At 39.5% G+C, this 27,899-nt stretch overlaps 1 long non-coding RNA gene across 1 annotated transcript; it reads left to right on the top strand.

Annotated features, from left to right (window-relative positions):
- The first annotated feature begins 10,910 nt into the window (after positions 1–10,910).
- On the top strand, positions 10,911–26,179 carry LOC109201236 (uncharacterized). Its single transcript, XR_002061255.2, has 3 exons — positions 10,911–10,987; positions 11,790–11,889; positions 26,016–26,179. It is a non-coding gene; the product is annotated as an uncharacterized LOC109201236 (long non-coding RNA).
- The last annotated feature ends 1,720 nt before the right edge of the window (positions 26,180–27,899 follow it).

Genomic DNA, 27,899 nt, shown 5'->3' with positions numbered 1-27,899 from the left:
ATTTCACCCACTTTTGAGAAAAAGTCAACAGGCCTCCATGTTGCGTTCAATAAGCAGTCTGAGTACTCGCAGCCCTTCCCATTGCTGAAATTATAGCCGCTAGCCTTGTGGGGTTTTAAACAGCTGTGACCACTTTCTTTATTCCTCAATAAGCCAGGGCCGAGCCAGCTCCAAACAGCAAGAACCCTGTTATCATGGTTCCAAATAAGTCAAGTCAAGTGGCTTTTATTGTCATTTCAACCATGTACAGTGGTACAGTACAGAGACAGCATGAGACCACATTCCTCAGAGACCCTGGTGCTACATATGAGATCTAATGGACAAACACAGGACTGTGTAAAGTGCAATGTGCAAAAAATTGCAAAAATAAACAAGACAAGATAGGGCAACACTAAATGGACCAGGATGCTCGAGTCACAAGACAGTGCAATGGATATGTGCGAAATGCTGAGTATTGTGCAAAAGTAATTTGGTGTCTGTCTCTCTGTGTGTGTGTGTGTGTGTGTGTGTGTGTGTGTGTGTGTGTGTGTGTGTGTGTGTGTGTGTATGAGAGTGAGATACTGCATTTAAGTGCTTGGTAGTGATGTGTATGAAGGTGTGCGAGTGTGTGTGTCATTCCAGTCACTGAGTGTTCAGGAATCTGACGGCTTGGGGGAAGAAACTGTGTGTGGGGTCCTCCACAATGCTGGTGGCTTTGCCGATGGAGCAGGTGCTATAAGTATCCGTGATGGAGGGAAGAGGGACTCCAATGATGTTCTCAGCTGCTTTCACTATCTGTTGTAAGTATATTGTCTTTAGTGTCCTCCATCGAGAGTGGCGCCAGGCACACACCACTCCCTCATCCATCCAGCCTAACAACCTGCATAACAGACTATATCAGCTTCTGCGTGGATAACACTGCTTTGACCAGGAAAGTAGACCAGGTTTAGGCTAATAAATTAAAACAGTTTTTTAACAGGTTTGAGTCAGAAGCCCTTGCCTCCCCCATACACCAGAGCTCTTCACACCTCCTTCATACCTCCTTCACACCTCTCTGCAACCCCCCATAGCACCGGGGATACCAGATGCAACTCACCTGCCCTCTTTTTCCTTTTCTTTCAACGACTCTACTGCCTCCTCCCCCCATGCCATTCATCAGGAGTCACCCACACCCCACACTGCAGCCTCTCCATCACAACTGACCAGGTACAGAGGAAGAGGAAAACCAGGAAGACCACGGGTCTGGACAGAATCAGCACCAGACTGCTGAGGGACTGTGCAGATCAACTCTGTGAGGTTATCACATACATCTTTAACCTCAGTCTCAGTGTGGAGCCAGTCCCAAAGACAACGCACCCCAGGGAGCTGAACCACTACAGACGTGTTACACTGACTTGACACCTGATGAAAACCATGGAGAAGATCATACTTCACCACGTCCGTCCACTAGTCGTGAGAGACCTAGACCCACTGTAGTTGGTCTACCAGCCAAACATCAGGGTGGATGATGCTGTAATCTACCTGCAGCATTGGGCCTTTTCTCATCTGGAGAGCACCGGGTGCACTGTGAGAGTCATGTTCTTTGATTTCTCCAGTGCCTTCAATACAATCCACCCTTCAGTGCTAAGGGGGAAGCTGCAGGGAGCAGGAGTGGACCATCAGTTGTCCTTGTGGATTGTTGACTATCTTACCAGTAGACTACATCTTTCACCATCTTACAATGATGTGACTGCAGCCATTCCCTAACTCTCTGTAAATGGTACACATGGCCATTGATCAATGGTCATGTCACCTTGCATTTTAATGAACTGTCACGGCTCGTGGGGCAAGCCATGTGGAATTTAATAATGACCCAGGATGCAGGCGGAAGATGAGACAAGGGAGCGAAACAGAATACACTCACATGAGACACAGACATTCAGAATAAAACAGGAGATGCACAGAGACATTGTACAGACACTAAACAGAGGAAAGAGAGAAACCAAACTAAAAATTAAAAAAGGTGCATCGTGAAATCAAAGACTACTAATACGAAACAGAAAACAATGGGTCACATACCCAGGACCGTGACAGTGCTGCAGGCTGGATGGATCCCTCAGACCCTCCAGCAAGGACAGACAAAGGCTGAACGGGACCCTTGGACCCTTGGAAAGACGAAGGCATTCAAAGGATGACACATGGCAATAGTTTTTAATATATTCCCCGCAGCGCTTACCTGGTCTTCCTCATACAATTGTTCATTTTGTAGTTATTAATGGATTTAATAAAGTAGATCTTTTAATAGTTTGTTGGTGCTACTGTTACATTTATAGAAAGTTTTGTAATAGCATTAAACCTTGTGAACTGACTATATACCTGAGGCCTATTGAAATAGTACCTCCCACGGGTCACAAGTACAGCTGTAAAATGTCAGATATCAGAATCAAACACACTGAAGCTTTTCAGTGTCATTTTAAACCACTGAGTGACACTTCTGCTGTCTTTAGTCTCACACTTTTCTGCACTGAAGAGAGGTGTGTCAGTTAACCAAAGCAAACAAGTCAGATTTTCCATCTAATACCTCAGCAAAACCCACAGAACCACACGCGGAAAACAAGTGAGAACAAACATTTATTAATCTTGTAGAGGAACTAAATTGTTACTTTAGCAACAACATCAAGATGTAACAAACATGAATAAAAAATAAATAACAGTGATCTTACTGAGGACATAAAAACGTTTTTAATCATACTGCTGATTTTGCAGCAACATACACTTTAAAAAACTCAGATAAAAAATAAGAGATGACGCAAAATGCATACAAATCTATTTAACATGTACATATCCTGTGTCTGTGGTGCTGGGGGGGACCAGTTAGACACCAGCGGTTGGACTCGTGGACTACTTCAGTGAAGAGTAGACAACGTTGGGCTCTCCGTTAAAGTCTGAGTACAAACACACACATACAGTTTAAACAACAGGAAACTAAGGAAAGCAACAGGAAATACTGAGAGAAATAATAAACTAATATGATCAATAACTAAAACTAAGGACTAAAGACTCAAAATACTAAGGAAATGCATGAAGATATAGATGTAAATGATAAACAAACATTCAAATACAGACTCCTTAATAATAACCAAAAATTCACAAGTTCAACTCAAAACCATGGCTACAAATTCAGGACCATGCCACTCCCAAATGATTTACTTCCATACTTAGAGTTACCGTTTTGAATGTAAAAGTGCATTCACACTTAAAGGTATGGATGAAATATCTTGATTGTTTACTAATAACTGTTTGGGGGGGGGGTTGGTGTGTTGGAGTACGCTGAAATGTTGGTGAACTAATCAAGCTATTGTCTGAAAAGACGATTGCTATAAACTGTGGCAACATAAAAATAAAACACATCAAGAGTAGCACATTGTATCCCTGCAGATTACCTACAGTGATTTCTAGACTTGTTTGAGGCCGTGCATGTAAATGTCTGGAAGCACAATGGGCGGTTTGGTTACTTCCTCTGCTGTCTCAGGAGGCCCAGATACCAGTGCTCAGCCTACTCTCAGTATCTTTTGGAAGTCCATAATGCTGTGCTGGATCACTTGGGCTATTCCCAAAAACTACTGTCACCACCTTTGCAGCTCTTGTCTGAAAGTGGGGAACTGACCCTTCTCCTACAAACAAAAGATGAAGACTGTAGCAATCAGGGAGCTGCAAATGGGAATGGCTGAGGAAGGAATGGACATGCTACAGCTAGATCCTAGAGCAGCTGGTACAGTGGCTTCTAATTACAAAGGTGGAGTAGATAGACTGACACTGGCCAGTTAGCCTGAAGACAGCCAAGACCTTCATAAAAGGGTGTGTATATTGGGACACCCAAAGGGATTATGGGCATTCCCAAAGGAGGAGGCAAGCCAGTGCTGGCCCCAAGAAAAAAGCCTTGTAACATCATATCACCCCATTAGAGCATTTTACTCTCGCTCTGCAGGCCTACTTGTTGTTCCTAGAGTATTTAAAAGTAGAATGGGAGGCAGAGCCTTCAGTTTTCAGCAGTGATGGGAATAACGGCGTTACAAGTAACGGCGTTACTAACGGCGTTACTTTTTTCAGTAACGAGTAATCTAACTAATTACTATTCCTATCGTTACAACGGCGTTACAGTTACTAACAAGGAAACGCGGTCCGTTACTATTTTTCAACAAACAGACGGTTGACGCTGTGTTCAGCTTACCGCATCTTATATCAGCTGCACGGAAGTAGCTGTAAGTAATCTGGACGCTACAGCTTTAAGCAGCTGCGCGCTCCCGCGGACGGTAATCACGATCACTGTCTAGCACAACACCTGGAGCTCAGGGGGCAAAACAATCGCATGAGTGCTGCTGTTTGACTGAGGAAGAATAAAGTAGTCGTGGTAAGTCAATCACATGACCACTTAAAGACAAAGCAACAAGGTGATATATACCAGTTTTTAAATTGTGTTGATAGGCCACGTAAAACCAGAGTCATGATAAACAATATTAATGCGGCGTTTTTTCCTCAAAAGTTTCGTCATGTTAGCGCTAGCAAGCGCTCTCTGCTTATGAGCAAAAAAACAAAACAAAATAGGGGAAGTTTTAAGATTGACGGCGAGAGACAGAGAGAGAGAGAGAGAGAACAGAAAAAGAGAGAGAGAGTTTTGAGATGTGAGATTTGTGACGTTTAGCGTGTTTGGAGTGTGTAGTTAATGTGTTGCCTTGTGTAGTTAGTGTGTAGTGTTGTAGATAGTTTTGTGTTGTGTGTTAGAACAATGAGGCGACTGCTGTCTCCAGGTAGAAACAGCAGTGATACACCTGCTGCTGTCAGACCTGCAGGTATCAGGCTGTGATGTTCTCCTTTGTAGTGGACAGAAATTATGTTTTTGGAGTGGCACAAATAATTTGTGTGGCATCTTATTGAAGAACAGCTGATTGTTCTGTAAATAGTTTGGAATGGTTATTTAAAAAAAGGGTAAAAGGTAAATGGCTGCAAATAACTTTGTTGTTTGCAAAACTTGTGCATAGGATTTTAAAATTGACAATTAATATTTGCATTTGAAGTTATGAAATATGATTCATTAAACATGTTTATGGTTGTTACAGTAAAAATATAACTTTTTCTACTCTGATTTTATGTTTTTTGTCTGATTTTAGATCAATTCTGGTTATACAGTATGACAAAATGAAAACATGACTGTAAATTCAGGCACGTGAGGTTGTGCTAAAAAGAATGATACCAAACAAGGCAAAGTAAATAGTTTTTAAAGGTAATATGTGGAGGGAAAATCAAGAGTAGTAAAAAAATGGCCAATTATACCCTGGACCCCAGAGGGTTAAACGTTTTTTTTTTTAAGTAACGCAATAGTTACTTTTCCAAGTAATTAATTACTTTTAGAATATTGTAACTCAGTTACTAACTCAGTTACTTTTTTGAAGAAGTAACTAGTAACTATAATTGAATTACTTTTTCAAAGTAACTTGCCCAAAACTGGTTTTCAGGCCCCTCTTCTGTGGAACCAGCTTCCAGTTTGGATTCGGGAGACAGACACTATCTCTACTTTCAAGATTAGGCTTAAAACTTTCCTTTTTGCTAAAGCATATAATTAGGGCTGGACCAGGTGACCCTGAATCCTCCCTTAGTTATGCTGCAATAGATGTAGGCTGCCGGGGATTCCCATGATGCATTGAGTTTTTCCTTTCCAGTCACCTTTCTCTCTCACTATGCGTTAATAGACCTCTCTGCATCGAATCATATCTGTTATTAATCTCTGTCTCTCTTCCACAGCATGTCTTTATCCTGTTTTCCTTCTTTCACCCCAACCGGTCGCAGCAGATGGCCCCGCCCCTCCCTGAGCCTGGTTCTGCCGGAGGTTTCTTCCTGTTAAAAGGGAGTTTTTCCTTCCCACTGTCGCCAAAGTGCTTGCTTTTCTATTTTTCTCTGTATGTATTATTGTAGGGTCTACCTTACAATATAAAGTGCCTTGAGGTGACTGTTGTTGTGATTTGGCGCTGTATAAATAAAATTAAATTGAATACTACTAAACCTGTGTGCAGATACAGCTAATGTTGGGAAGGATACTTTTAAAATGTATTCAACTACAGATTAAAGAATCCGTTATGTTACTCTCGTAAAATACATGCTTTTTACAACTACATGAATGTACTATTGCTGTGTGATTTATTACCTTTACTATTGGCTACTCAGCTACTCACCATACCAATACCAATTAGATAAGTAAAATTTGAAAATACATATTTAACCCTCTGGTCTCTATGCTGACCAGTTGTGTTCCCCTGTTGTTCTGCACAGCCAGCAACTTTCCTGGTTCTCCACATAATCTGTCATACAATCCCCCCAAATCCACCTGCTCCACCTCAGCATTCAGTCCTGCAGTAATTAGCTATCTTCTAACTACAGTCCCCAATATATTTGTCCACTGCTCACATCTAACTAGTTGTGGTTCCTGTTACGGCAGCCTAAAAATCTAAAGCAGCAGATATTCAGCTTTAAACCGGCTTCCTTCTGAGATTAGAAGTTTGATATCCTGAGATTGAGTCAGGCTGGCTTATCTTAGTTTAGCATAAAGGCCAACTAACTGTTCAAAGTTAAAGAGCAGCTGTACTTCTGGGCCCCTTTGATATGATGAGTGTTTGTCCATAGGTGACGTCTTTCTTTCTCACTGTTCAGTAGACTGCAGCTAGATCACGCTCTGTTAAATGAAATACTTGAATTACTGCAGATACAATAGTAGTGGTGCTGGAATAGTATTAGACAGCTGCTATAAAGACATGTTGTTTTTTTTTATGAAGAAATTAATTCTTAACTTTTATAAACAGCAGCAGGTTTTCACAGTTTTTTTCCACTTCTTAACACCTTTGCAGAGAAACACTAACGGATGACAAAGACCTGCGTGATGTTTGTGTGAAAAGAGAAGGTGAGCAACCACAAAGCTCCCATCTTCTCACAGTGCAAAGTGACAGATTTCACCACAGAGCACAAAGCAAACATGTTCTCACAACAAGAAGACTATTCTTAGCCAAACTAGAAAAGATGGCTTATAACTATAGTTAACTGGAATCAGCAAAGCGTCTGTTGTGGATTTACATGCAGAAGTTTAAAGTGAAAATGATTCATTGTATCAGAGGTCTGTTCAGTTTGTCTTGTTATATGTCTCGTGGTAACACACAGGCATTAATTAAAAAACAAAATAACTTTTTTTTTGGTGATTCATTTTGACGTCTGACGTCTGGAACATTTTAGATTTATCTTTATAGCAGTTGTCTATTTGATAACAGAACGTGTATTAGTAGTATGTGAGAAAATGTTTGGAAAAAGTGAATACACAGTTGTAACACTATGAAGTAAAAAAAAAAAGGTCACAAAGTGTGAAGTGGAATGAATAAAGATGGCTCATTCAGCAACAACACCTGCATCTCCTGCTTGTAGAGCAGATGTATAGTTGTCCATGGATGCTACCTGGTGTAGCTGTAACAGTGACACATTCAAATAACTTGATTTAGAATAAATAAAAACTTGTGTCCAACCACATACTAGTAAGCTGCACAAAAGCTGGTGAATGTAAACTGGAACTCCTTACATGTCAGGCCATGTTTCTTTCTAGTATCTGGAATGTATATTTTCCACTTTTTTTCCCACTCTTCTTCTTAAAGCTGTTTTATTGCGTTTCAGTTTATTGATCATCCACTTCAGCAGCATCACTTTTAACTGACTTTTCTAACTTTTTGACTCTTATTATTAAAATGGGTGAAGTGATTATAATTGGTTTTAATTTGTACACTGATGAATCCCATGAGCTGCCCAACCACGGACCTTCTTAATATCATCATATTTAAGCAACATGTTCTCAGTGGGTAAACACTGGCCCTTGAGGTAACTTAATTTTTGCTAAAAGTTATTCCAGTTAAATAACTTGATCTGTCCTCCTTTTTGAGAAATCAAATCAGTAATCCTTTTTGGGAAATGGTATCCCCTATAACACTTTGAAAATAGGTGGAGGTACCCACTTGTGACAAAGAAATGGCAAAAATAACTAAAATTTCTTTATCCATTATTTCATGTCTTCACAATCTCCTGAAATTATGGCATATTTCAATTTACATATAATTGAAAAAACAAAACTTAACCTCACATCTTGTCCCCACCCTGGAAGCTACTACAAAAAATTAAAAAATAAAAAAAGAGACAAGACCAATATTACCTCTGCTTTGTCTGATTGGCTGCTGCTGACAGTGTGATGTTTTGATGTCACTGTATATGATGTCATCAATGACTTCATTTTCTAAAGCGTTTTCTTGTCCTTCTGAAATGATTTAAGTAGGCCATAGGTCAAGCTGCTAAACATTCACACATAGAGGACACACACAGAACTGGGTGAATAAGTCAGAGGTGTATGTGAGAAGCAGAGGCAACAGAAAGGAGAACACAGTGTGCGAAGAAGGGGGGCAGCAAGGACACGAGATAGAGAGGCACCTAGTTTTGAGAGACAAAGGTTGTTGATGTCTGTGTGTCAATGTGTGCTGTTGGGACCGCCCCAGCAGATTTTGATGATTGATGCTGAACTGTGAGAATCCCCATGTACATGTAATAAAATTAATTGATTGTTCATTTCGAGGTAAAACAGGAATGAAATATTACATTGTTTTATGATGCATTATACTGCTGATTTATAAGAAATACTGTTTTCAGAGAATCGTGGCCTTATTTCTCTGATTAAAAAGAACAGAACATACTGCACAGCAAGCCAAGGTCATAACTTAGGCTCACTGAGAGAGAGGAAGAATGTGGATGTTTAGGTTTTATGACTTTGGAGGGGGCTGAAGCTATAAGAATGTGAGAAATGGTCAGACACTTCGAGATTTTGCAGGACACCCTCCCTTGTTCATCTCCCATCCGGATGTTTATGCTCAAAGTGTTGTATGGAATAAAGAGATTGTTGATTGAGATTTATACACCGAGTGTTGTTCTTCCTTCAGCCCAAAGATGAAAGAATTGGGATATTTAACACACTTCAGCTTAGTTGTCTCCTGTTACGTGACTCTTATGGTTTTGGTCCATCACTCTGTAAACATGATAAACTGCATTCTGCCACGGTAACATCATTGGCACCATCAGCTTGCAGTCAGGTGAGATGTACAGATTCCTTGTTTCTCAATCAGATACAACATAGACACACCTGAGTGAGAACAAACAGTAGCTTTTATTCCTGGGTATTTGTTCTGGACAATGATGTTTCTGTCATTGACTCCAAATGTAAGTCTTTCAGACCGATACATGTCAGTGACTTTGTTTAGACGGTGGTGTGATGTGCTGCTCGTGCATATCTGTAATCATGCCTGGGTGTGACAGTGAAACTTGTTGTTGATCACAGTTAACTCATGATTTACCATGAGAGCTGTCTCCCTTTCTCTACTGTCCAAACTTAGCCCAACATCACTCAGACTGAGCCTTCACAATGACAACCAAAAACACAAAAAGTGAATATCCTGCACTACAAGCTGACGACTGAGACAGTCAGACAGATTTCTTCTGCTGTATTATTGTTGGTCTTTACAATCCAGTGTAAAATGTCTTGTTGCGACTTGTTGTGATTCAAAGCTATGTGAATAAAACTGAACCGAATTTGTAAATCTGTATTTGACTGATTTATGAAATATTCCAACCAAACATAACGGAAATATTTTACTTCACATGAAAGTATACAAAAAAAACAATCAAACTTTTTTTATTACATTCAGATTCACTGAGATCATCTATGTCTGTGAGTCCTATTTAAACTGTTTGCATGATAACTGTTGGGTCTGCGCTTCCACGTACCCTGCTGGTTTAGAAATGTATACCCATTAATGAAGCTAGGAAGCAAGACAAACAGCTTTAACCGGTTTTTACTTGTTAGCAAGGGAGGCTGGTCGGAACCAGGCTCTTGGAGCTGAACGCTCCTCACCTGTCTCCTAGCCAACTTCAAATAAACAACCTTCCTTGCAGCCTTTTATTCTGAGAACAAAACCCCCTATGGTTCCAAAAGGTAAGGCACTATGTGTGTATGTGTGTGTGTGTGTGTATGCCGGTGCGAGAATGTGTGTGTGTGTGTATGCAAGTGCGTGTGTTTGTGTTTGGGGTGCGTTTGTGTGACCTCCTGCCCACAAAAGGATCATAAAGGCAGGAAGCTTACTAAACAAGAAAACAGAACCTTCACAGAGGATGTCCCTATAATTAAACACTACAGCCTCCCCAACTATTCAACACAGGCTGGGGGTCAGATACAAAATGTCTTTGATCATGCAGTTTGAACCAAGACTCACAAATTTAAGTAACACAATGACATCATTTAACAATTTGACTCCAACAATAATTGTGAGGTGTTTGTGCTGCAGACTGAACCTAGACCAGGAGACTAAGAATTAGGCCAACAGCTTTCCAGCTGAAGGACACAGAGAGGACATGTGCCGGGACGTGGCCTGGAGTGCCGTGCAGGGAATATGGACGCAGCTGCACGGCATCTGCAATCATGCCTCGCCAACTTAAGTATGTAACTGGATCCTGTCATTGGTAGTTGCTGTTGTTGTGAATGTGTTGGCTGGCGGCTGGGACACTGCAGCCATTCATATGTGTGTTCAGCAACCATGTGGAATAAAGTATGCTGAAAAGCATGAAAGTGTCGTCGGGTCTGCTGTGGTCATTCACAGGACACTTTTCAGGTTTCAGGTATGACATCAAAACTATATAAAGTATTGATGTCACTACACTATTATACACAGTAAATGTCTCCTGTTACGTGACTCTTATGGTTTTGGGAGGTGTTTGTCCATCAGTCTGTAAACCTGATAAACTGCATTCTGCCACGGTAACATCATTGGCATCATCAGCTTGCAGTCAGGTGAGATATAAAGACTTCTTGTTTCTGAATCAGATACAAAACAGACACACCTGAGCAAGGACGTCCAGTCTCTTCCTCACACCTTCTTTCCATCATTTTAAGGTAAAACAACAACGACAGGTGAGTGAGAACAAACACAGCAGGTTTTATTCCAGGCTATTTGTTCTGGACAATGACTTTTTTTTTCATTTCTGACAAAAATAAAATCGCAGTGTGAAAATATTCATGGCATTCAAAGAGCTAAACTCAGAATCTTGTTGGTGTCAGAGGAAGACGCTCTCATTCTGAGCAGCGTATTAAAAGTAGAAATACTCCTACTGTGTCTTTTTACTTCAGGTAATGGCTGATACCTGACATGCTGTGATGTTCAGTCCTTCTAATCATGTGTTTTTGATGTAAAGCGATGTTAATGAAGAAAACTTGTGAGCTTGACTCCGCCATGAAACTCTGAGGAAGACCAAAACAGCTCAGGACTTTTCTCGTGTCTCCACAAAGAAAGAAAACACAAATTATTGTTCATATTATTTGAATTAGACACAAACTGAATTTTATTTGTTGAGTTTCAACATGTTTGTCCTTTTCAACAGAAATATGAGTAGTTCAGATTCAGACCCAAGTCCTCTGAACTCTCTTGTTCGTATTTACAATATAAATGATGTGATGGGAAATTATACTGAGTCCATACCTGATCATGAATGTTGACTATGTTAAAGTCTTTCTGACAGCTCCCAGTGTTTTTGATGACTTCATTTAGAAGCTGTTATTACATGTTACATTAACAATGTGTGGTGTGAATATCAAGAATTTGACCATGTTATCCATGAGCAGGCATTTCTATATTATTACAATAGCACTCTCCTAATAAACCGTACTGATGTGTCAGATCATATTTCTCTATCAACTCCGTCTTGATCTGAACCAGGAGACTAAGGATCAGGCCAGCAGCTTCTAAGCTGAGGAGACAATCTGGATCTTCTACTGTGTGCTGAACCAACACAGAGAGGACACTTTCCTGGTTTCAGGTATGAAATCAATACCACATAAACTACTATTGAAACACTATTATATACAGTAAATGTAGATAGATGAATTCAGTTTCCAGTAGCAGAACACCAACAATTTGCATAATACACAATTAGAATATAAAATAAAGGGGAATAACAGATTATGAACATAAGCAGAAATATAGCATATATATACATATACACATATATAAATACAGGATATATAAATAGGAAAAGCAATGAAATGTTCTCATTAATGAGATGTAGACAGCCAAGAGTCTATTGCACAGTGACAAACACTACAGCTTAGTTGTCTCCTGTTACGTGACTCTATGGTTTTGGTCCATCAGTCTGTAAACCTGATAAACTGCATTCTGCCACGGTAACATCATTGGCACCATCAGCTTGCAGTCAGGTGAGATGTACAGATTCCTTGTTTCTGAATCAGATACAACATAGACACACCTGAGTGAGAACAAACAGTAGCTTTTATTCCTGGGTATTTGTTCTGGACAATGATGTTTCTGTCATTGACTCCAAATGTCAGTGACTTTGTTTAGATGGTGGTGTGATGTGCTGCTCGTCTTTGTTACACAGCTTCTACTCAATCCAGCATGTCTCTAATCAGGCCTGGGTGTGACAGTGAAACTTGTTGTTGATCACAGTTAACTCATGATTTACCATGAGAGCTGTCTCCCTTTCTCTACTGTCCAAACTTAGCCCAACATCACTCAGACTGAGCCTTCACAATGACAACCAAAAACACAAAAAGTGAATATCCTGCACTACAAGCTGACGACTGAGACAGTCAGACAGATTTCTTCTGCTGTATAATTGTTGGTCTTTACAATCCAGTGTAAAATGTCTTGAGGCGACTTGTTGTGATTCAAAGCTATGTGAATAAAACTGAACCGAATTTGTAAATCTGTATTTGACTGATTTATGAAATATTCCAACCAAACATAACGGAAATATTTTACTTTACATGAAAGTTTATTTAAAGAAAAACCACACTTTATCATTATATTCAGATTCACTGAGATCTATGTCTGTAAATCCTGTTTATACTGTTTGCATGATAACTGTGATGTGTTTGTGCCGCAGACTGAACGGACCAGGAGAGCAAGAATCAGGCCAACAGCTTCTCAGCGGAAGCAGGCAGAGAGGACACTTTCCATCAGGACAAACCAGGATCAGAGAACCCGTGACCCCTGTCTCTCTTTGAAACTATGGCCAACCAATTACGTTTGGCTCATCTGAACGTACAAAGTGCTGAGGATAAGCAAGTTGATGAAATATTACAAAATCCTAACAACATTAATGTGCTGGCCCTGACTGTATTTCATTCACTTAAAAACCTTGAACCAGAAATACCCAATTTCACATTGTACAAGAAGGATAGTAGTAAACAGCATCATGTTTTTTTCTATATTCACAGTGACTTGTCAGTTATTAAGCGGTCTGACTTGGATGACGACAATCTCGAGACCATCTGGGTTGACATTCCCCTGCTAGATAACAGACCAATGTTAGTGGGATGTTGTTACACAACACGAAGTACCAATAACAAAGATTTAGAAAACTTCTGCGAACAAATAGAAATGGTGTCAATTGAAGACAAAGACATTTTATTTCTGGGAGAATTTAAAAAAGAAGGTTCGATTGATTTTGTCTCCTCTGTGTGTGGACTGACCAAGATCAACTCCACCCGTGAGACACAATACACATCAACAAATATTCCAGACTGCTGCAAACCATTCAGTCAACTAACAGCAAAATACAGGGATGTTCAGAGGTTCACTGTAGCAAGAAATCTCCCCACAGACACAGATAAGCTCACTAAATGCTTAAAGCCTCTTTTTGTTGGCTTTAATGTGTCTGAAGTGTTTACATTTCTGAACCATCATGAGCCGATGGAGCAGCTCTCTCAGGACACTTTTACAAAGATTATCGCTCAGTGGAAAACAGATGTGAACAATGATAAAAAAGTCGGAGTTATATTAATAGATTTCAGTTTCCCCTCTGGCGTCATCAGTTATGATCTGCTTTCCAAAATGAAATACTCTTCTTCAGCCATTTCTATGATGAGAAGTTTTCTCTTTGATGAAAAGAGCAGCTCATGTTGGTGGAAAGATGCTAGTAGGCGCACAGGTGCTCCACCACCACCGCCACGAGAAAGCTCCGTGACTCGCTTCCTGTTGTCTGTTTATATAAACAATCTGTCTTCAAAAGAAGAATTTGCTGAAGCTAAATTTGCTGTGAGTAGCAGTCAGCTGATGATGTATCTCACTGCTGACTCTGGGGATTTAAGGAAAGTACTGACAGATGCATCAAACTCTGTGCGTTGCTTGCTCAATGAAAACAAGTTGGTTTTAAAGAAGTTCAAATCAGCAATGATGACATCCAAGAAACAGGTGGATGACATAAAACGTCGGTTCAACAAGCTGCTTACATTTAATTAAGTTTAACTGGATCAGAGTATTAGGAGTTATACTGCACGATGCACCTCACCTGGTTTGGACATCTTAATGAAAACGTTCAGAAAGAAAAGCTTTGGTTGGAATAGGAATTGCTATGCAATTTGCTCCTCCCCTTTTTCTCTGTAAATCTCTATACGGAGTTTATCAGAAGTGGAGAGTTTTGTGCCCCACCGGTTTGAAACATGGACGTCTGCCTGTTTATATATTTAACCACAGAGGTGATTTATGAGATTGTTAAGAATTAGAAAATGTTGAACGGTTGTTGATTTTAGAAGCCAGTGTATTCCATTACTTTCTTGATGTTTTTTTTCTTCTTTTTTTAACTTTGGATTTTGATTTTCCATAATAATGAAAATATATCAGAAATATAAATGGAACAAACTGGGGCACTGTTCAAAGCATCTTACAAATATAGATATATAGACTGGATTAAATAAAAAGAGTCTGAGCTTTTGCTTGTATTGATACCATTTAGACCAAGATTGTAGAAAAAGATGTGCTTTAAGTCGTACAAATAAAGTCAGTCTTTCCATCAAATGTATTTCCTCTATAATCTCTGGCACTTGCTCTGCTCGAGGGGTCCTTCTTAAGAAAATTACTCATATTAATCATATTTTAAAGGTCATTTTATCACTTAATCTGCTTTTCTGTGTTTTTATTATTTGTTTATTATTGTTGTTATTTAAAGAAGAGACCAGCAGTGTGTGTGTGTGATTGTTACTGCAGTAGCCTGGTGGGGTTAGGGTCATTTCCTCTGTTGAATCATGTTCCCTGTTTTGTAAAAATGGTATCTGTGCTCATAAAAATAAAAACAAACAGCTCTTGACTTCTTCTTCCTGTTATTATTATTATTATTGTTGTTGTTGGGTCTTTACCTTACAATATTAAGCGCTTTGATGTGATATCACTTAAACTGAATTCAACTTCTCCCAGCTGAACACTCCAGCCCTCTCCGTGTCCTCCTTCATCCATGAACCTCCTCTGAGCTCTTCCTCTTCTCCTCCTGCCTGCAGCTTCACCCTCGCTCTTCTGCACATCAAACCATCCTGTTCACTGAACATCTGAACACATCCAGCTCAGCATCCTGCATCTAAGAGAGTTCAGACTGTGTTAAAAACTGGACACACTGAGGGCTTCATACTGTCTGCACATGTGCAGTAGTGTCCCAACACCTGAAATACACACACACCACACACAGGTCAACAGAAACCCAGACATCACACACAGAGCTCCTTGGTCTTTGTTATTCTTTCCACAACTGTTTTCATGTTCCTGTAGCTTGTCTTATTAAGCAAAGCCAAAGTGTCATGTTCAAGTGATCTTAATTGTCTTTGTATCTTTGAGTTATGGTACTAAGGTATAGAAAAATATAACCAAAAGAAGAAAAATAAGCAGTACAGTTTAATATTATCAATATTTAAGTAAACATAAGATGGATTAGTTTATCTGAAAACACAAGGTCTAAATCTGTGACATATACACATTTCTGAAGAGAGAGTGGATGGAAGGTGCATCAGTAAACATTTCCTATGACCAATAAAAACATACAACATTGTTTAGTAACATTTATTCTTCCTTGTTTTCCAGATAATTTGAAAACCTTCTGACTAACATAAATTTCAACAAAAAGTTTCAATACAATTGAACAGGTGCCATGTTTAACAATAATTAAGTGTTTCGTTTACCATCTTTTAACCTAATCTAGAACATAATTATCATTGTAAGACTCTTGGACAGCAGACAGTAGCAACATTAGTGCAGCCAGTTCTAGTTGTCTTTTAACAACCCATGGAGCGGACCCCGTCAGGATCTCCAGATATGTGGCTCCGAAGGACCACCCACATAGCAAAATTGGTATGGCCCAGATCTCGCCCACACAATATGCTTACACGTGGCCCACATACTACAAAGAATGGCGGCCCTTCGGTGGACCAGATATGGTTTGCCAGAGGTGGCCCACCCATGGGCCAGCACAAAGCCAGTTGCAGACACACTACTGTCCCTGTGCTGGCCCAGAACAGTTTCAGCTCGGGCCCCAGATGTCAGCCTAATGTGTAACCTAATCAAGCCATGTAAAAACAACATGTGCTGGAACATAATAGTGCAAAAGTAACATGACAGAACTCTGTTCAGACAGTGAATGGACTTCTTATATAACACTTTTCTAGTCTCCCAGATTACTCAAAGTGCTCTATACAACGCGCCACATTCACACACTTTCTATAAAGTGAGTGCTTCCTAACTACATTTATACACATTCACACTCTTGACATGCAGGCAGGAGGAGCCAGGGATCAAAGGACTTACCTTCCAATCAGTAGGTGACCTGCTCTACCGCCTGAGCCACCGAGTGGCAAGCATGAGTAAACCCTCACTAGGTTTTGGATAAAGTGTACACTCACAAACCTGTCAAACCCGCATCTGGTTGACCTTAATGACCATGACACCAGCCAGTTAGAGGTGCCAGCTTGATGCCAGATCCGGGCCAGACCTGTTTTCTATGAGCCAGGGCCACATACACCAAACCACATTCGGGCAGATGTGGCGTGCCATCACAGAAACAGTGCCATCTACCTCAGGCCTGGCCCATATGTAGCTGACATATCACGTACCATGCCAGAAGTCAGCCAGCAGTGTCGGCTTGACACCAGATCCAGGCCAGACCTGTCTGCTATGTGGGCACATGTCTGTTTGGAATGAAGCCTCTTCAAACATCAGTATGCATTCAGGGGCCATGTAAAGATATGTGCCACGAGTTGGACCCTAACCCTAACAGCCTGGGCAGGGAGCTTATTCCTTTGACCAAGCATCACAGTGTCTCTTATGTTTGCCATGCCCCAGTCTGTCAGGACTGCCTTCTCAGATGGATGTTGAACCTATAAGATATACATACGGGAACTTTCCAGGTGTCTAAAATCTTGCAGAGGTTATCAAAACTGTGACTTCAAAGAACACCGATCATAATTGATACACCTATCAAAGCTTTTAGCACCCAGATTGCCCAATCACTGCACATTTATCCTAAGATTATTTATCATATACAACATTAAAATTAACACCTTCAATAATGATCAAACCGGGTATATGGCATATGGACCTAGATGTGGTGGATGTAAGGGTAATTATGATGATGCTTGTATCTTAAATGTTGTTAGGTTAGGTCTATATATTAGCTTCTAAGAAATTCTGCAAGAGTGTTTTACCTTGTAAAATTTTTATCCAAAAAAAAAAAAAAGTTTATTTAGAGATCAGTGACAATAAGACAGTTACAAGTTGCTGTGCCAGAAATTGTGGCCATCCTGATCAGGAATGATCTGAGATCAAGAAGAGTCTGGGTCTGTTGTCTTTTGCTCATGTTAGCATATAATCTTCAATCAATCCCTGTCCTGTGCTCTGGAAAATAATTATAATAACTTCTTCTTCTTTTCTTCTGTTTTTGTTTTGTTTATCACACTGAAGAATATTGGTAAACTGAGGTCTGAGTTCCTAAACAGGAGTTAGAGATGCTCATTCCTGTATCAACTTCTGTAAAAAAAATTTTCACTCAGTAAATCTGTCCTGGATCTTCTGCAGGTTATTTAAATGCTGCTGCTAGGCTGCTTACTGGGTCAGACAGACGGCAGACATGAAACAGAGAAGAACAGCCATACCGCTCATCTTTGATCTGGTTTTCTTGTCTTTGATGATGATTTGTCCATAACTGACATTTTCTGTTATTATTAGGTTTACTTAATGTGTTTGTTTAATTGTTGTATGTTTCTAACATTCTTTAAATTAAGTTTAAAAATGTTTAATGTTTGTTTGTTTTTAACCATAAACAGGAAATGGTACAACTGCAGAGGTGTAAACTTCTGTTAACCACAGACAGCAAACACAGAGACCAGCACGCAAAGAACATCACTCAGTAAGCACAGAGTGAGAGTTTACAGGGTTAACCAACCAAACTTAATTAGGATGCTTGAGACGTTAAATTAAACAAATCATTTTTTTAAAATGTATTATTAATATATCTACATCTCACCTGTTTAAACTATAGTAGACCAAACTACAGTTGCCTGCTCACAAGATGTTAACCTAGCTTATAGCGCTGCTATCATATGTTTTCATTTGACAGAGTTGGACCCTTCCTGGGACAGCCCCAAAGGGAATTTTTTTTATCTTTAACTTAACCTTTAGATTGCCAAGCGACTGTGTAAACTGCAAGACTAAAGAGCTACTGGACTTTAATTAATTAATACTTATATGTGCAAAATTAGGGATGTGGCCTCGTTGATTGACATGTGGATTGGTACAGTGGTGGCTGAGCTGCTAACTGTGTGGTAGGTTTCACATCAGCTAATTGGAGTCCCTGAACTGGAATTGAGGACTGTTTTTGTTATGTTGGAGCTGCAACAGTTAAAATTTCACTCACCATATTTATATCTAGGACTTTGATATATGCTATTTACCAAGCACAGATGTCCTTTTACAGTATAATTATAAATCTCCTGGCATTTTAAAAATGTCAGGATTGTTTCTACTTTCTAAATCATATTTGTCCACACACCCAATATTACCTCTGATTCGCTGTTGTTGATGATTTGATATTGTCGTATCTCTGTGTGTGTTGTCATCTTCTGCAGGATCATCGTGATCTTGTGAAATGTTTCAAACTTAACAGTCAAATATATTCTTGTAAAGAGACAAAATGGAACCTTAATACAGGGCTCTAGTTAGGCGCACTCAAATTTTTCAACCGCATCACTTAACACCGCAATTTTACATGTGCACTTTTTTGGGCAGTCCATACAGACAAGGGGACACTTGGGCAGTGTATTTAATGCAGCAAATAATGTGTTTTCTGGATACACTGTGCTTTTTCAGCATTTCAAGATTGATGGCACCGTGTCAGAGCTGGCTATGAATTTCAGATGGATCAGGCCTTAACTTAACACAAAAGTTATCAATAGTTCTCTTCATCTTTTCTTATTACCCACAGCTACATCCACTTCTGTCAGGCCTAGGCTGCTCACTAGGGCTGGGTATCATCACTGATTTCTATAATCCATTCGATTCCGGTTCTCAAAGTCCTGATTCGATTCAATGTAGCCTCAGACAGTCAGAAATATTATAATTCTGATCATTTATCAGTACTGATACATGTGAGATTTTTTCTGGTCTGGCTTTTTATAGCAGATAGCCTTAAAGATATTCTGCAATTTTGTGTCACACAGTGGAAAATTGTGTTTTTAGATTTTGTGTTTGGATCAGACTGTGTGTTGGTACATAGTATTGATTTTATTTGCATGGTTTTATTGTGATAGTGATATTGCATGTTTGTTTATTGATATTTCTATTGCATGGTTTTATCCTCATATTTATATTGTGTGTTTAGTGTTGTTGCACAATATTCTTTTTATTCCACTGTGGACTAAGCGGACAATTCTAGGCACCTGTGAGCATAGCTGGACTGGCCATCGGCCCACCGGGATGGGGATTTTTCGTTTTTATGGGGGGGGTTTTTCCCTTTTTTTTTCATAACGGTATAAACACTGAAAGGTGGTGGATTGGCCAGATGCTGGGATATGTGTAAAAATAACTCAATTGTTTGGTGGTGGCTATTGCGCAGCTTCCACAGATTCAGTAACATTAGCAAGTGGTGGAGGCCAGCAGATGCAACACGCTGGCAGGTGAATGACGGAAAGGTGAGGCAGGAGGAGGAGAGACCCGAGGCAGGCGGCCGCTGGTGTCGGTCCGAGTATCAGGGGAACTGAACTTCAGGTGAGAACTTATGACCTGCAGTCTATCTGGGTCTGATATAAACCAAGTTTAGGTGGAGTTTATTTTCGTTATGCTGACTTTTTACAGTCAGTTACAATAACTCTACGTGTACTAGCTAGCATGACGGACTTTATATACTGCTGGGCAGGTGCTATGATGTTACCGGTGTTGAAATTTATTTTATTCATAAGGTTAATTAGTTTCCAACCGTCCCGGAAAAAACAGAATCGTCTAGTATTCAGAGAAAATATTCGTGTTGAGCTGAAAAGAAATGCGATTTGTCCCGTACTTCAGCTAGAATGAAAAAGACACAAAGCTGGATTTATTCTGTGTCTTTATGCTGCAGCTGTTTCTTCTTCTCTTATTCTCTCTCCCCTGTTATTATTTCAATCATGAAACTGATCAATGATCAGCTGATCGGCTTTTCTCTCTTTGCGCCAGAAAGAAGAAACCAGCCGATGTCGCGTTAAACAACAGCAGCACATTTAAGCTTGATCAGCTGTTGTTAGAATTTATTTAATATTAATTTCTAGTATCAGCTGATGTTTGCTGGAGCCACAGCTGTAAAAGCTGCTGGTCATGATGTCGGTTTGGATATCCTGGTGAGAGGGAAACATGAAGATGAAACCAGGAGATGTCCTTACTGAATCATCAGAGCTGAACAGGTGATGGAGAAACAGGTTTACCTTTTAGGTGACATGAATGAGTTGAAGGGAAGTTATGAACTGTTTCTGAGAGACAAATAACACCAGGATCCTTTTCTAAGTAGCTGACAGCTGGTAACTGTGCAGGGGCGGATCTAGCAAAGTTATGCCATGGGGCCAGGTAGGGCATTAACAGGGAAAGGGGGGCACAAAGAAATACTTTTCTTTCTTATTCTCATTTAAAATGTCTATTTTTTTAATAAATAATTATCTGAATCTTACAACAAACTTTTTCATCTGATGTAAAATATATAGAAATCCATTATTGTACGTAGTAATTTTTTTCAGGGTCCCATCTTAATTTCTTCAGAATTAGCTAAGTACTGTATATGATGCCAGTATTTTCCCACATTTTCTAGATACTGTACCAGTACTGTGTGTAAAATGCCATCAAAAAGTCAATTAAGTTTTATTCCTCCTCACCAGTCTTTCTGTCTCCTTTCACTTTTTAAAGGTTGCCATGTTAGAAAAAATATTTTACCCTGCCATGCTGTTTATTGATGTGGTAAATGACTAGTTTTTGAAAATATATCTAAATCTGTCATTTATTATTTTTAATATTCAGTAATGATCATGTCTCACCTCTAGTCTTCTCTGTCTTAATTTCAGGTTTCCACCATGTGTTGTAGATAGTTCAGGAGATTAACTCGACCAAGCAGTGTTTGAGTTTCAGCTAAGTACTGTTTAGAATACCAGAAAAGGGAGGATGGTGTAGGTTTAAGTTTATTAGATTGATACATATATACCAACAGGACAGTGTACATCACTGTGACAATAGCGTTTGTTTTCATTCAAAGGCTTTATGGTTTTTCCTATAATACCTGGTGGGCCGGTCTCTAGTCAAAATGCCTGGGCCGATTTTTTGTCCCAGTCCAGCACTGGTTGGAAGACAACTGTTATGCCCCCTATTATCTTTCGTGTTGCATTAATGGTTGTCATTTTACAAAGAGAACTGCGATCTGTACATCACTAATCGGCTAGTAAGTCTTTTCTGGACTTGATTAGCAGTGGCTCCATGTCAGGACGCTTTGTGTGTGGATGAGAAGAAGGTAACCCAAACGCAGGACTCATGGGGAGAGTTGATGGAGTTTATTGTGATGAACAGAACAGAACAGAAGGGAAGACGACTAGCTGACTGACGGACTGGCTGAGTGACTGACAAAGTGGCACACATGTAGAGTAGACAACATTAATGACAAGACAAAGAACTGATGAAACTGAGGGACTTAAATACACAGGGCGACGGTGATGACGATTGGAGACAGGTGGGCGCACGGCTGAACATAATTGAACTAGTAACACACAGGAAGCGAACATGAAAACAGGAAAAATGAACAGGTGAATAAACTGAATATGAAGCAACTGATAACACTGGGTGAACACCCAGGAACCCTGACATAGGGATTTATTTGTATTAACAATAGTAAAGCATTATATTCATTATTCATTTAAGTAGGCCATAGGTCAAGCTGCTAAACATTCACACATAGAGGACACACACAGAACTGGGTGAATAAGTCAGAGGTGTATGTGAGAAGCAGAGGCAACAGAAAGGAGAACACAGTGTGCGAAGAAGGGGGGCAGCAAGGACACGAGATAGAGAGGCACCTAGTTTTGAGAGACAAAGGTTGTTGATGTCTGTGTGTCAATGTGTGCTGTTGGGACCGCCCCAGCAGATTTTGATGATTGATGCTGAACTGTGAGAATCCCCATGTACATGTAATAAAATTAATTGATTGTTCATTTCGAGGTAAAACAGGAATGAAATATTACATTGTTTTATGATGCATTATACTGCTGATTTATAAGAAATACTGTTTTCAGAGAATCGTGGCCTTATTTCTCTGATTAGAAAGAACAGAACATACTGCACAGCAAGCCAAGGTCATAACTTAGGCTCACTGAGAGAGAAGAAGAATGTGGATGTTTAGGTTTTATGACTTTGGAGGGGGCTGAAGCTATAAGAATGTGAGAAATGGTCAGACACTTCGAGATTTTGCAGGACACCCTCCCTTGTTCATCTCCCATCCGGATGTTTATGCTCAAAGTGTTGTATGGAATAAAGAGATTGTTGATTGAGATTTATACACCGAGTGTTGTTCTTCCTTCAGCCCAAAGATGAAAGAATTGGGATATTTAACACACTTCAGCTTAGTTGTCTCCTGTTACGTGACTCTTATGGTTTTGGTCCATCACTCTGTAAACATGATAAACTGCATTCTGCCACGGTAACATCATTGGCACCATCAGCTTGCAGTCAGGTGAGATGTACAGATTCCTTGTTTCTCAATCAGATACAACATAGACACACCTGAGTGAGAACAAACAGTAGCTTTTATTCCTGGGTATTTGTTCTGGACAATGATGTTTCTGTCATTGACTCCAAATGTAAGTCTTTCAGACCGATACATGTCAGTGACTTTGTTTAGACGGTGGTGTGATGTGCTGCTCGTGCATATCTGTAATCATGCCTGGGTGTGACAGTGAAACTTGTTGTTGATCACAGTTAACTCATGATTTACCATGAGAGCTGTCTCCCTTTCTCTACTGTCCAAACTTAGCCCAACATCACTCAGACTGAGCCTTCACAATGACAACCAAAAACACAAAAAGTGAATATCCTGCACTACAAGCTGACGACTGAGACAGTCAGACAGATTTCTTCTGCTGTATTATTGTTGGTCTTTACAATCCAGTGTAAAATGTCTTGTTGCGACTTGTTGTGATTCAAAGCTATGTGAATAAAACTGAACCGAATTTGTAAATCTGTATTTGACTGATTTATGAAATATTCCAACCAAACATAACGGAAATATTTTACTTCACATGAAAGTATACAAAAAAAACAATCAAACTTTTTTTATTACATTCAGATTCACTGAGATCATCTATGTCTGTGAGTCCTATTTAAACTGTTTGCATGATAACTGTTGGGTCTGCACTTCCACGTACCCTGCTGGTTTAGAAACGTATACCCATTAATGAAGCTAGGAAGCAAGATGAACAGCTTTAACTGGTTTTTACTTGTTAGCAAGGGAGGCTGGTCGGAACCAGGCTCTTGGAGCTGAACGCTCCTCACCTGTCTCCCAGCCAACTTCAAATAAACAACCTTCCTTGCAGCCTTTTATTCTGAGAACAAAACCCCCTATGGTTCTAAAAGGTAAGGCACTATGTGTGTGTGTGTGTGTGTGTGTGTGTGTGTGTGTGTGTGTGTGTGTATGCCTGTGCAAGAATGTGTGTGTGTGTATGCAAGTGCGTGTGTTTGTGTTTGGGGTGCGTTTGTGTGACCTTCTTCCCGCAAAAGGATCATAAAGGCAGGAAGCTTACTAAATAAGAAAACAGAACCTTCACAGAGGATGTCCCTATAATTAAACACTACAGCCTCCCCAACTATTCAACAGGCTGGGGGTCTGACATCATCATGACATCATTTAACAATTTGACTCCAACAATAATTGTGAGGTGTTTGTGCCGCAGACTGAACCTAGACCAGGAGACTAAGAATTAGGCCAATAGTTATGGTTTTGGGAGGTGTTTGTCCATCAGTCTGTAAACCTGATAAACTGCATTCTGCCACGGTAACATCATTGGCATCATCAGCTTGCAGTCAGGTGAGATATAAAGACTTCTTGTTTCTGAATCAGATACAAAACAGACACACCTGAGCAAGGACGTCCAGTCTCTTCCTCACACCTTCTTTCCATCATTTTAAGGTAAAACAACAACGACAGGTGAGTGAGAACAAACACAGCAGGTTTTATTCCAGGCTATTTGTTCTGGACAATGACAATTTTTTCATTTCTGACACAAATAAAATCGCAGTGTGAAAATATTCATGGAATTCAAAGAGCTAAACTCAGAATCTTGTTGGTGTCAGAGGAAGACGCTCTCATTCCGAGCAGCGTATTAAAAGTAGAAATACTGCTACTGCGTCTTTTTACTTCAGGTAATGGCTGATACCTGACATGCTGTGATGTTCAGTCCTTCTAATCATGTGTTTTTGATGTAAAGTGATGTTATTGAAGAAAACTTGTGAGCTTGACTCCGCCATGAAAGTCTGAGGAAGACCAAAACAGCTCAGGACTTTTCTTGTGTCTCCACAAAGAAAGAAAACACAAATTATTGTTCATGTTATTTGAATTAGACACAAACTGAATTTTATTTGTTGAGTTTCAACATGTTTGTCCTTTTCAACAGAAATATGAGTAGTTCAGATTCAGACCCAAGTCCTCTGAGTTTTTATCATCATCGTGATGAACTCTCTTGTTCGTATTTACAATATAAATGATGTGATGGGAAATTATACTGAGTTCCTGATCATGAATGTTGACTATGTTAAAGTCTTTCTGACAGCTCCCAGTGATTTTTAAGACTTCATTTAGAAGCTGTTATTACATGTTACATTAACAATGTGTGGTGTGAATATCAAGAATTTGACCATATTATCCATGAGCAGGCATTTCTATATTATTACAATAGCACTCTCCTAATAAACCGTACTGATGTGTCAGATCATATTTCTCTACCAACTCCGTCTTGATCTGAACCAGGAGACTAAGGATCAGGCCAGCAGCTTCTGTGTGCTGAACCAACGCAGAGAGGACACTTTCCTGGTTTCAGGTATGAAATCAATACCACATAAACTACTATTGAAACACTATTATATACAGTAAATGTAGATAGATAAATTCAGTTTCCAGTAGCAGAACACCAACAATTTGCATAATACAGAATTAGAATATAAAATAAAGGGGAATAACAGATTATGAACATAAGCAGAAATATAGCATATATATATATACATATACACATATATAAATACAGGATATATAAATACAGGATATATAAATAGGAAAAGCAATGAAATATTGTCATTAATGAGATGTAGACAGCCAAGAGTCTATTGCACAGTGACAAACACTACAGCTTAGTTGTCTCCTGTTAAATGTCTTGTAAAATGTCTTGAGGCGACTTGTTGCCATTCAAAGCTATGTGAATAAAACTGAACCGAATTTGTAAATCTGTATTTGACTGATTTATGAAATATTCCAACCAAACATAACAGAAATATTTTACTTTACATGAAAGTTTATTTAAAGAAAAAACACACTTTTTCATTATATTCAGATTCACTGAGATCTATGTCTGTGAGTCCTGTTTATACTGTTTGCATGATAACTGTGATGTGTTTGTGCCGCAGACTGAACGGACCAGGAGAGTAAGAATCAGGCCAACAGCTTCTCAGCGGAAGCAGGCAGAGAGGACACTTTCCATCAGGACAAACCAGGATCGGAGAACCCGTGACCCCTGTCTCTCTTTGAAACTATGGCCAAGAAATTACGTTTGGCTCATCTGAACGTACAAAGTGCTGAGGATAAGCAAGTTGATGAAATATTACAAAATCCTAACAATATTAATGTGCTGGCACTGACTGTATCTCATTCACTTAAAAACCTTGAACCAGAAAGACCCAATTTCACATTGTACAAGAAGGATAGTAGTAAACAGCATCATGTTTTTTTCTATATTCGCAGTGACTTGTTAGTTATTAAGCGGTCTGACTTGGATGACGACAATCTCGAGACCATCTGGGTTGACATTCCCCTGCTAGATAACAGACCAATGTTAGTGGGATGTTGTTACACAACACGAAGTATCAACGGCGAACATTTAGAAAAAATCTGCGAACAAATAGAAATGGTGTCAACCGAAGACAAAGACATTTTATTTCTGGGAGAATTTAACAATGAAGGTTCAAACACGAGGATTGATTTTGTCTCCTCTGTGTGTGGACTGACCCAGATCAACTCTACCCGTCGGACACAATACATATCAACAAATATATGCTGCAAATCAGTCCATCAACTAACAACAGATGTTCAGAGCTCCACTTGCTTCACTGTAGCAAGATATTTCCCCACAGACACAGATGACCTCACTAAACAATTAAAGCCTCATTTGGTTGACTTTAAAGTGTCTAAAGTGTTTGAAGTTCTGAACGATCATAAGCTGATGGAGCGGATCACTCAGAAAGCTTATGATAAGATTATCACTCAGTGGAAAACAGATGTGAACAATCATAAAAAAGTCGGAGTTATATTAATAGATTTCAGTTTCCCCTCTGGCGTCATCAGTTATGATCTGCTTCCCAAAATGAAATACTCTTCTTCAGCTATTTCTATGATGAGAAGTTTTCTCTTTGATGAAAAGAGCAGCTCATGTTGGTGGAAAGATGCTAGTAGGCGCACAGGTGCTCCACCACCACCGCCACGAGAAAGCTCCGTGACTCTCTTCCTGTTGTCTGTTTATATAAACAATCTGTCTTTAAAAGAAGAATTTGCTGAAGCTAAATTTGCTGTGAGTAGCAGTCAGCTGATGATGTATCTCACTGCTGATGCTGGGGATTTAAAGGAAGTACTGACAGATGCATCAAACTCTGTGCGTTGCTGGCTCAGTGAAAACAAGTTGGTTTTAAAGAAGTTCAAATCAGCAATGATGACATCCAAGAAACAGGTGGATGACATAAAACCTCGGTTCAACAAGCTGCTTACATTTAATTAAGTTTAACTGGATCAGAGTATTAGGAGTTATACTGCACGATGCACCTCACCTGGTTTGGTCATCTTAATGAAAACGTTCAGAAAGAAAAGCTTTGGTTGGAATAGGAATTGCTATGCAATTTGCTCCTCCCCTTTTTCTCTGTAAATCTCTATACGGAGTTTATCAGAAGTGGAGAGTTTTGTGCCCCACCGGTTTGAAACATGGACGTCTGCCTGTTTATATATTTAACCACAGAGGTGATTTATGAGATTGTTAAGAATTAGAAAATGTTGAACGGTTGTTGATTTTAGAAGCCAGTGTATTCCATTACTTTCTTGATGGTTTTTTTTTTCTTCTTTTTTTTAACTTTGGATTGTGATTTTCCATAATAACGAAAATATATCAGAAATATAAATGGAACAAACTGGGGCACTGTTCAAAGCATCTTACAAATATAGATATATAGACTGGATTAAATAAAAAGAGTCTGAGCTTTTGCTTGTATTGATACCATTTAGACCAAGATTGTAGAAAAAGATGTGCT

The sequence above is a fragment of the Oreochromis niloticus genome, linkage group LG3 (assembly GCF_001858045.2).
Source record: "Oreochromis niloticus isolate F11D_XX linkage group LG3, O_niloticus_UMD_NMBU, whole genome shotgun sequence".
Lineage (NCBI taxonomy): Eukaryota > Metazoa > Chordata > Actinopteri > Cichliformes > Cichlidae > Oreochromis > Oreochromis niloticus.
Note: the sequence above shows the minus strand (reverse complement) of the source record. Positions and strands in the feature narration are given on the sequence as shown.